Below are 9,861 nucleotides of genomic sequence, written 5' to 3'. Positions count from 1 at the left end.
CTTTTTCTTATTCTTTTATTATTATTATTTTATTCTTTTTATTCTATTCATTGATACCATAAAATTTCTAATGAGACATACATTGCTGAAGTTCTTGGTGATTTTGTGTTTTTTAACTCTATGCTAGGGTTGTTTTTCATGAACATTAATTATCAATAAAGGTCAAGAGAACATAGAATAATCAACCAATGGAGTTCTAATAAGTCTATCCAGGAGAAGACCCAAGAACTTCCGATCATGACCAAGATGGAGTGAGGGAGGTAAGTTAACTGCAATCATCAAAACTAATGGATAAAATACACCAAATCATGGGTTCCTAGTTACTATGTATCTGACAAAAAAGAACTCTGTCAAAAGATGGGGGGGGGGGGCGGCAACCAAATACAATGCTAGGATTGCCTCAGTTTACACCCTGGAGAATTTCCAGGTCAGAGCACAAGGAAGAGAGCTAGGGAAGCCATTGCAGATTCCTTAGGCTGGGAAGATGGAGCCCATAGTTGATGGATGGGCAGCGGCGGCTAGAATTCATCCGTCAGTCTACTGGAGATGGCTGTTTGGCAAGAACTGTCCAAAGGATTGGTGCTAACAGACTCACACTAGTGTGACAGACTCACACTAGTGTGACAGACTCACACTAGTGTGACAGACTCACACGGGGCCAGGAACAGTGCCTATTTCTACTAGCCATACTGTGAAATCTTACAATTCACAAAGCATTTGATAAAGTGTCTTGCCTCAATAGAGGGGAGTCATTAACTCTAGACAGTTGTCCTCGACTGCTAAGCAAATCCTTTTATTTTTTAAAATTTATTTATTTTTATTTTATGTGTATCAGTGTTTTGTCAGAAAGTATGTATAAATACCGTAGCCATGCCCGATGCCTGCAGAGGTCAGAGGAGGGCATTGGATTTCCCGGGAATGAGAATTTCAGGTGGTTGTGAGGCACCCAGTGGTGCTGGAAACTGAACCAGAGGCCTCTGCAAGAGCAGAAAATATTCTTACCTGCTGTGCCAGATCTTAAAAGACAAAAAGGATCAGTTTCCAAACAACTCAGCTGCATCCACAAAATACTCAGAACTCCCTATGTAGACTGAGCTGGCCTTGAATAGACAGAAATCAGTCTGTCTGCCTCTGCCTCCCAAGTGCTGGGATTAAAGGCATGGGCCATTATACTTGGTCCCCCAGAATATTTTTAGGACTATTAAAATAGTCCACACCCAATTAAAAAAAACTGCAATCAAGATTACATGGTATGAAAAAAAAAAAAGCAAAAAGCAAAAACAACAAGAACAGAGTCTTAATGAAGAAAGAAGTCAACTGGGAATAGATGAAGGCATTTGTAACTTTTCTATTGGATCAAAGTTAAAATGGGAATGTCATAGAAAAGACATAATTCAAACATCAAATGATGAAACTTCAGTGATGAGACAAAAAGCACACTGAATAGAATTAAGAGAAAATCAGATGTATCACAACAACGACAATATAATTAACATTATTGAACTATACACTCTAAAAGGGTGAAGCTGGGAAATTTCATGTCATACAGCTTTTTACCACAGTGGAAAATTAAATAATAAATTAAAAATTATAGCAAAAAATCACTGTACTTGAAGCCATGGCAACAGAAACCATCTAAACTAAAAACAGAAAAAAAATAAAAATAGAGACATTTATATCAGCCAACAACATCAAAATGTCTACTCTGAAAGAAATTAGAAAAAAGGATGACAGGATTTTTTGGGGAAGATAATAGCCAAATGTTTTCCAAGTTCAGTGGTGAGTATAAACCCACATATCCAAGAACCCCAGGCACAAGAAATATGAGAAAACTATGCTATCATACCCCAATCAGATTTTTATAAGACAATGATAAAAAATGTAAAAGTAGAGACAAATGCCACATGATATAATGTGATAAAACTGTATAATAGGTTTCTTATAAGAAAAAAATATAAATGAGAGGACAGTAAAGTCACATCTCTAATATGTAGAGAGAAAAGAGCTATCCACCCAGAATTTTCTATTAAAGATGACTATCAAGAATCAGGGGGCATAAAGACTTTTTAACAAAAAAATCAACAGCAGATTTGCTTTACAAGAAATTATTCAATCAAGAGCATAAGGAAAGAGGAGGGGACAATGGGAAAACCAGAAGATAAGTGACAAGATGGCAGACTAATATCCAACTGTGTCATAATATATTAATTGTAAACTATCATCATACAAATGAAAATTGTCAAAATAACTCAAAAGACTGAAGTCAACAAGAAAAAAAATGACAAGATCCAACTAGATGCTGTGTCTAAGAAATGTTCTTCATGTATAAGCCTGTATATACACACATGTATATTGATTTACAAATATATATGCAAAATGGTAGAGATACACCATGATAACCCCAATTAAAAGAAAGCATCACTCTATTTATATCAGAGACAACAGATTTCAAAGCAAAGAGTATTTTAAGAAAGTTTTTCCTTTTCCTTATTTCACAAGATTGATTCATAGGGCCTAAGCAAATCAAATATTTATGTACCTAATAAGAAAATACATGGAGAAAAAACAGGTAAAACTATAAGAAATGTAGACAAATTAAAATTATGGGTAGAGATTCAATACTTGACGAAACAGGTAGACACAGAACCTATGAAGACAAATTTTGTGCAGACAGAAACACAACATAACCAACTTGACTAAACTGAGATTTACACACTACCCCACCTAACAAGAGCAGAATGAACATTTTTTTTTCAAGTGTACTTGGAGCACTTACCAAGGATAGGCTATAAAAATTATTTTATTTTAAAGAATTCAAGTCATACACAGGATGATCTTTGACCTTGGAATTAAAATTTAATGGCCAGAAGATCCCTAGAATATCTTCACATATTTGGAAACCAAATAATGTTTCTAACACTAAACTGTGAATCAGAGATGTATAGTGGTACAAGCCTGTAACCTCAATGCTTATGAGGCTAAGGCAAGAGGACTGTGAGTTCAAGACCATCCTAAAATACACAAGATTCTGTCTCAAAAAGAAAGGACCAAATGGACAAGCAAAAGAATGAATGAAGAGACAAAGGAACAAATAATAAATTAGAAGAGAAACTGAAAACCAATGGATACTGTACATTAAATAATTCTAAGCATGTGAGACAACCTGACACAACACTGAGAGAAATTTAGAGCATTACAAACGACTAACCTACACACAGCAACATTAGTGAGGCTCAGACTCAATTCCAGCTGCACAAGAAAAAAGGAGGAATCTAAGTGACAAAAATGGGAAGATTAGATCAAGAAGCAATAAAATAGAAATATAAAATCTTTTGGTAAATCAATAAAAATCCAAAGCTGCCTCGTTGACTACATCAGTTCAACATGCTTTACGGACCTATAAGAGAGAGAAATCAATAACTGAAATAGCTCCATGCCTATAAAAATTTTAACCTTCAGTTAAATATTTTTCCCATTCCCAGGTTTTTACTGAGAAAATTTGGTCAAACATCAAAGAAAGAAATGATACTAAATTTATATGCAATCTTAGAGAAAATTGAAAAAAAAATAGTTCTACCAGCACTGACAAGTGATTTAGCAAAATTCTGGAAGCAAAATCAATAAACAAAAATCAATTAATGGTCTAAGATGCTAATAACAGTCAGAAATTTTACAAAAATAATATGATTTTCTAGAGCATCAGCAATATGCAGCGATAGGGATAAAGCCGCCAGAATCTGTGAGAAAAGTCTAAATGCTGATGGAGGCTGGGGGATGTGGAGAAGAAAGTAGTGGAGACGGTTAATCAAAATGAAAGCTGTAGGGAAAAGTCTATGGAAACCCACTATGGTGTAATCTAATTTTAAAAAAGTAAGTTTTTATACAGAAATTGGAATCGAGGTATGCTATAGTATAAATAGTGCTGTTTTAAGAAGATACAGACTATTAAATAAAAATCCCAATGCCAGGCACGGATTCTGTCTATGACGTGTTGATCACAAAGGCTCCAGAGGGTCCCCAAAGCAATGTCTATTGCCAGAGCTTTGGGCTGTGCACTACAACTAGACGGCAAAACACTGTTGCTAAAGACACCACACACTTTGGTTACAGGACACACAAAGTCAAGTCGGAACTGATCTGAAAACTTCCTCCTGCTGACCAGCTTTTACAGTGCCAGAAGAAGCTATGGAAATCACTGAGGGGAAGGAAAAGCCATCCATGGTTTTACATGGCAGTGGACCTTGCATGGTCCAGCACTGATCTGCCAAGCCGGATGTGCCCACTGAGGCAACAGTGGCAGGAACCTTATGAGATAGCCAACTACTTTCCAGTTGGATTTCAGGCCCACACCAACTGAGAGATTTCATTCCTAGTATTGTAAAGAAACAAACACACCTTGCCAAAAGTCCATGGCTTTGGAGGTCATAGGCACTAAGGGGGAGCCTACTGCTGTCATTTTGCTAAATGAACATGTGGTCAAACTGCCTTCTAAATACCTACGTTTATACACAAAGGCTGCTTTCAATCTTGGTCAGAGAAGCAACTTATAACTGGTCAAAGTCCTGAGAACAACTGGCTGCTGCGTCCTGGCATCCGAATGGGACATTTATATCATCCTCTCCTCTCAAAGTTCAGGGACTATCACAGAAGAGAGGCAGAAAAAAACAAAACAAAACAAACAACAACAACAAAAAACCCGTGAGAGTCTGAGGATGGGAAGGCGTGCTGAGAAACAATGTCTTCTAGACATGACGCAGCTGTTGTGCTCATAAACTCAAAACAGCTGTGGTTCCCTATATAGGTCCTGTACGATATAGAGACTGCCGACCTTCCAGCACAGATGTGGGAGGAGTGCAGGAGGCCCCACCCCTAGCTAAGGAGCCATTGGTAGTTAATGGCTGCTAGAGGAGAGAGAGAGGACAGTCATTTTTCTTTAGGGGCTCAGCCACTGTTAAGTTGTCCATGATTCAAGTGGATAACCCCAGACCCATGCACATGCAAGTGACCCTAATTAATCAATTAATCAGCATGTTTACACACAATATATATATATATATATATATATATATATATATATATATATATATATATACTCTTTTTAATCAAAAGACAGGATGGGCCAGTGAGGTGGCTCAGCAGTTAAGGATGTTTGCCTTAGCAAGCCTGGTACCTGACTTCAGTCTCCAGAACTGACCTAAAGGTGGCAAGAATCAAGTCTATACAATTAACATCTGACTTTTACATATGTGCTGTGACATTTGTGCTCACACATATACATCACACATCACACACACACACACACACACACACACACACACACACACACACACACACTCGTGCATGCCACACAATTTAAAAACCTAGAAAAGGAAGTAGGAGGGGACACGTAGACTAAGGCTTCCAGAGGGAGAGGGAGGGGATAAAAAGAGAAGAGGGAGATGAATACAATCAAAATACATTCTAGAAATGCACAAAACTGTCAAAGAATCAATTTAAAATAGGAAAATAATAAATAAAAACAAAGCAAAAAATGTGAAAGATGTGCTACAAATCATCTCTAGGGGATATTAAAGGAAGATGATATCATGTTGTTGAGATGGAAGGCTGAATATTGTCAGTTCTCCTGAAAGGGATGGACAGATTGATGGCTTGCCCAATCAGATTCCCAGTAGATATTGGTGAAATTATTAAGGCCACTCCACGTAGTTAAAAGGGAGGTTTATTTTGTGGTGTAACTTACAGATGAAGGGATAGGTAGGTTGCAGGGTCTAGGAAAGGTGTGGAGCAGTCCGGCAGTGTTCTCTGGAGAACTCTGCTCGGTCTACTTCCAGCGTCCAGGGTCCAGGAACCAAGAGAGCTGGTGCATCCGGATCTCGGGTCTTCAGGGTCCTCTCTTGGCCCCCGCTTTGTAGGCGTGACAGTTACTGAAGCCTCAATGGGGGTTGGAACTTCCAGATCAAGGTTGAAATGGCTACCCACTACAAGTAGGCATTCTTTTCAGAAACTGATAAATTGATTTAAAAATCCATAGAAAGTACAAAGAATCCAGAAGACTCAAATAAATACGGAAAAAGTGCAAAGTTGGAGGGCTGCCACAACCATACTTTAAATTTATTATAATTTTACAATAATTGAGGTCACATGTTTAGCACAAATATGGAAATGTATACTAAGATAAAGGTGGACAAATTCTTTAATGGGCCATAATACAGAGTCCAAGAATAACCTGTCTACGTACATAAAACTGATTTTTAACAAAGAAACATGAATACAAAGGAAAAGGAATTTGTTTCCATAAGCTGAACACCCAGGTGCAAAAACACAAACTTCTCACCATATTCGAAAATTGAATTCAAATGGATCGCAGAGCTAAATGCAAGCCTCACTACAAGGCAGCCTCTAAAAGAAAACACAAGGAAAAGTTTGGTGGCCTCAGGTGAGGCAGAGGCTTCCTTCATAGAAAGTCTAACAGCCCCATCCACCTTTGAGGAATCAACCCCAAGGCATTTCATATGACAAGCCATAGTCTAGCTCTCGATTTTCTTTTATTCTTTGTTTGTTATTTTTTTGGTCTTGCTATGCAGGCTCAAGGTCGTCCTGCCTCTACCTCCTTAGTGCTGGGACTACAGGTGTGTGCCACCATCGCTATCATCCCTCGATTAAAAAAGAAAAAAAAAGTTTCTGGAAAGTTTAACAGTCTGATTGATGTTCACTAGCAGATAGTTTATGCTGAACCAACCCCAACCTCACAAAAGCCATTTTTCTTCTGCTTTGTGTTCGCACCACCAAAGGATAAAATGGAGACACAATCATTAACAGTTCAGTAAGGCAGACCTCTGCCTTTATTAACATACCTTAGAAATGTCCTTCTCTTCGGCTGTAGTTACAGTCGTTCGGGGCAAGGAAGCTAAACATTCCTGTCCCGGGCGCATCAGTACCCACCATCCTTGAGACACAAGACAAGCATGCTCAGAAGGATTCTTGCTAGTCATCTTTCTGTCTTGAACTAACCTGTATCTGCTCAGTAATGTGCCCTTGAAAAGAGCATGCTCAGGATATGTCTACCCTGAACGTGCCTTCTCACATGAGTAGGCACAGGCTCCCTGGGTAAAGTCCAGGCTGTTGTTCCTTTGTTCAAGGCAGGCATTGCTTTGGAAATCACCCCTCTGCCATTCCTACCTTCTGTAGGCAATAAATCTTTGCCCACATTAACTGTTGTAAATATGGCTGCCCAGTAATTAGGGTTCTGTGCAGGAGATGGAATGTCAACACATTCAGCTGGTAGTACTCTTTTCTCCAAGGGCCATCTCAGTCTGTCTTTATAGCCTGCCAGGCTAGCCACTCCCTCCTTCATTGTTACTCATATCCTCACACATCTCACAGAATGGTACAATGTCATCCGTGATCATTTGGGATTCTAGCATCAACTTTGGGAAAACTCCGGATGTTTCCAAAACCTTCCAGTATTCTGAAACAGACAGTAAACATCCATGTTCAATGTATTGACTTTTTTGGTTAGTATAAAAAAGATTCTAAACTAAATTCCAGTTCTATAATAGCTTTAATTACAAGGAAATCTCGAAAAACCCCATAGCTTATTATAGTCTCTCTTTTGATCCAGTGGCAATGACCTACCTTGCCTCCGGGCCATAACGACCGCTGCCAACTTTATGGCTCCTCGGTGCGCTCAGTTTCATAGTCTTCTTGGAGCTGGCACTGTGTAATTTGGGCACATAACAAAGAATACACAACACTTCCTGCAAGCTGGCTCAATCCTGTGTGATAGTCTTTCTTAAATCCTTGCAAATCCTTCGCCGTTGTTCTAACACCTTACAACTTGCTATTTCTAGTCGTTGAAAAAGAAGAAATGCACAGAACCTTAGCTAACATTGTTCACAACGTCTTCTTGAGGTTAGCTGCCATTTGAAAAAAAATCAGACAAGAAGTTCAGACAAAGAAGCTTATACTTAATGTATTCCACCAAGGAAGCTATCCATAATATCAAATGAACAGTTTTCTGGCCACAGAGAATTTGAATTGGCAAGAGACAAGCAGTAGGATTTTTGAACTGCCTAGACATGATGAGGTAGAAATCAGTGGGAGCCAAGAGGGTGTTTAAACTTGCTTTCTCTGCGCCTCCGTTTGGTGTTATTCCCTACAGAAAGCCTTGAGGGTCCTGTTCAGACCAGTTCTCAATGCACAGAGGTATGGCCCCACCTTCAGGAGACTATTATTTCTCTTGCTTCTGTTGGGAGACGAGCTCCTAAAACTTCTTGTTACTGTGTTTTGGAGACAGGGACTGTAACTCAATGACAGAGCCACTCAGGAGGTCCTGGCTTCTATCCCCAGCCCTGTACAAAACAGAGAGGTTCTGGATATAACGTTTATTCATTTTCCTGTTGTCAGATTCAATTTCTTTTTATGCTTACCAATATTCAATAATTTTACATTATTTTTTCTTTTTACCTTGACTAATACTTCCAAGAAGTATTTTACCTTGACTAATACTTCCTCCAGACCATTCTTCTCTCCCAACAAAACACTGTGACAAAAGCGACAAAATACTTCTGAGGAAGGCATTTGGAGAATGCTTCTTCAAGCAGCAGCCTTGCCCAGGTGCTATCACCAGACACTATAAAATCAATACTAGTATTTTTCATTTGAGACAGACTTCATCATCACAATAAGGAAAGAAACACGAGGTGGTTTTTTGTGTTGTCTTTGTGAAGATGTGGATTTCTTAGGGGGAGAGGTCTGTTGGATGAAACATGAGTGACTTTTGGCAAAGGTTTAAATGAGACAGTGAGTCTGATGAATCTGTCCAAGGTTTAAGAATATCCGGACTCCTCAGCTCCCCAGAAGATCTCCATGGACTTCCTTGGGGACAAAGGCTTTTCTACCGTGGCTCTAAATGGTTCCCACATAACTTCCTGCAGATGCCACCAAAGGGATTTCTTTGTAAGACCATTAGCTAACTTGCCAGATTTTTAAGCATAACAAAATTACAGGCCGTTTCTCTCTTGGGCATGCTGAAGTGGCGAAATTGCCCAGAGAAAACTGAAACCCTGATAATTGATTTTCTTGCTGTTTTCAAAAGAGTCAAACCTTCTCACGATTAAATTGAAACTTTCAGGAGGAGGATAATCAAAGCCACGGAGGAGGCTTCCACACCCTCAGGGCAGGTTCCCAACTAAGACCTGCCTGCATGAGGTATTTCTTCACGCAAGACTTAGAGTTAAACTATTTTTCTAAAATAGAACTTTCCTTTTTGAGCACATGCAGAATTCACTAATTGGACTGTGTGATTCATTTTATCCCTGTTACCTGGGATCCAGAAACTAAAAAACAAAAACAAAAACAAAAAACAAACAAACAAACACCCCCCCCCCAAAAAAAAAAAAAAAAACAAAATCCAAAACCCACAGGAAAATCCAGGCCATAAAACGAATGCATCATGCTACAAACTTGATAATAAAAAACTAATTTCTCTCTTCATCAGCAACTTAAAGATTTTGCTGACAACAACGACTGGAATGTGGGCCATCTAACTTCCTCATGAAGTATATGACCAAATGATTTGATGTTTTCAAGACACATACGTGGCGCATATATATCCAAAGCCAAGTAACATTACATATACTGCCAAGGCACAGACCAAGTGCGCACCGTGGTCAGGCAGATGGGCTCCGATGGCTGAAAGGCACTTTCCATTTGAGAGCTCTTCTCATGGAAACACTTGGCGACCTTTTCCAGAGTAACTCCCCGCTCCCTGCCAACAGTCGGGCTGCTAAGACGAGTTCTTTGAATCACTCATTTCTCTGTAAGGTTTCATTATTCTGCTCCAGGGTACTGTAATAAAAC

The sequence above is a fragment of the Peromyscus maniculatus genome, chromosome 16 (genome assembly GCF_049852395.1).
Source record: "Peromyscus maniculatus bairdii isolate BWxNUB_F1_BW_parent chromosome 16, HU_Pman_BW_mat_3.1, whole genome shotgun sequence".
NCBI lineage: Eukaryota > Metazoa > Chordata > Mammalia > Rodentia > Cricetidae > Peromyscus > Peromyscus maniculatus.
This window is presented reverse-complemented; position numbering follows the sequence as displayed.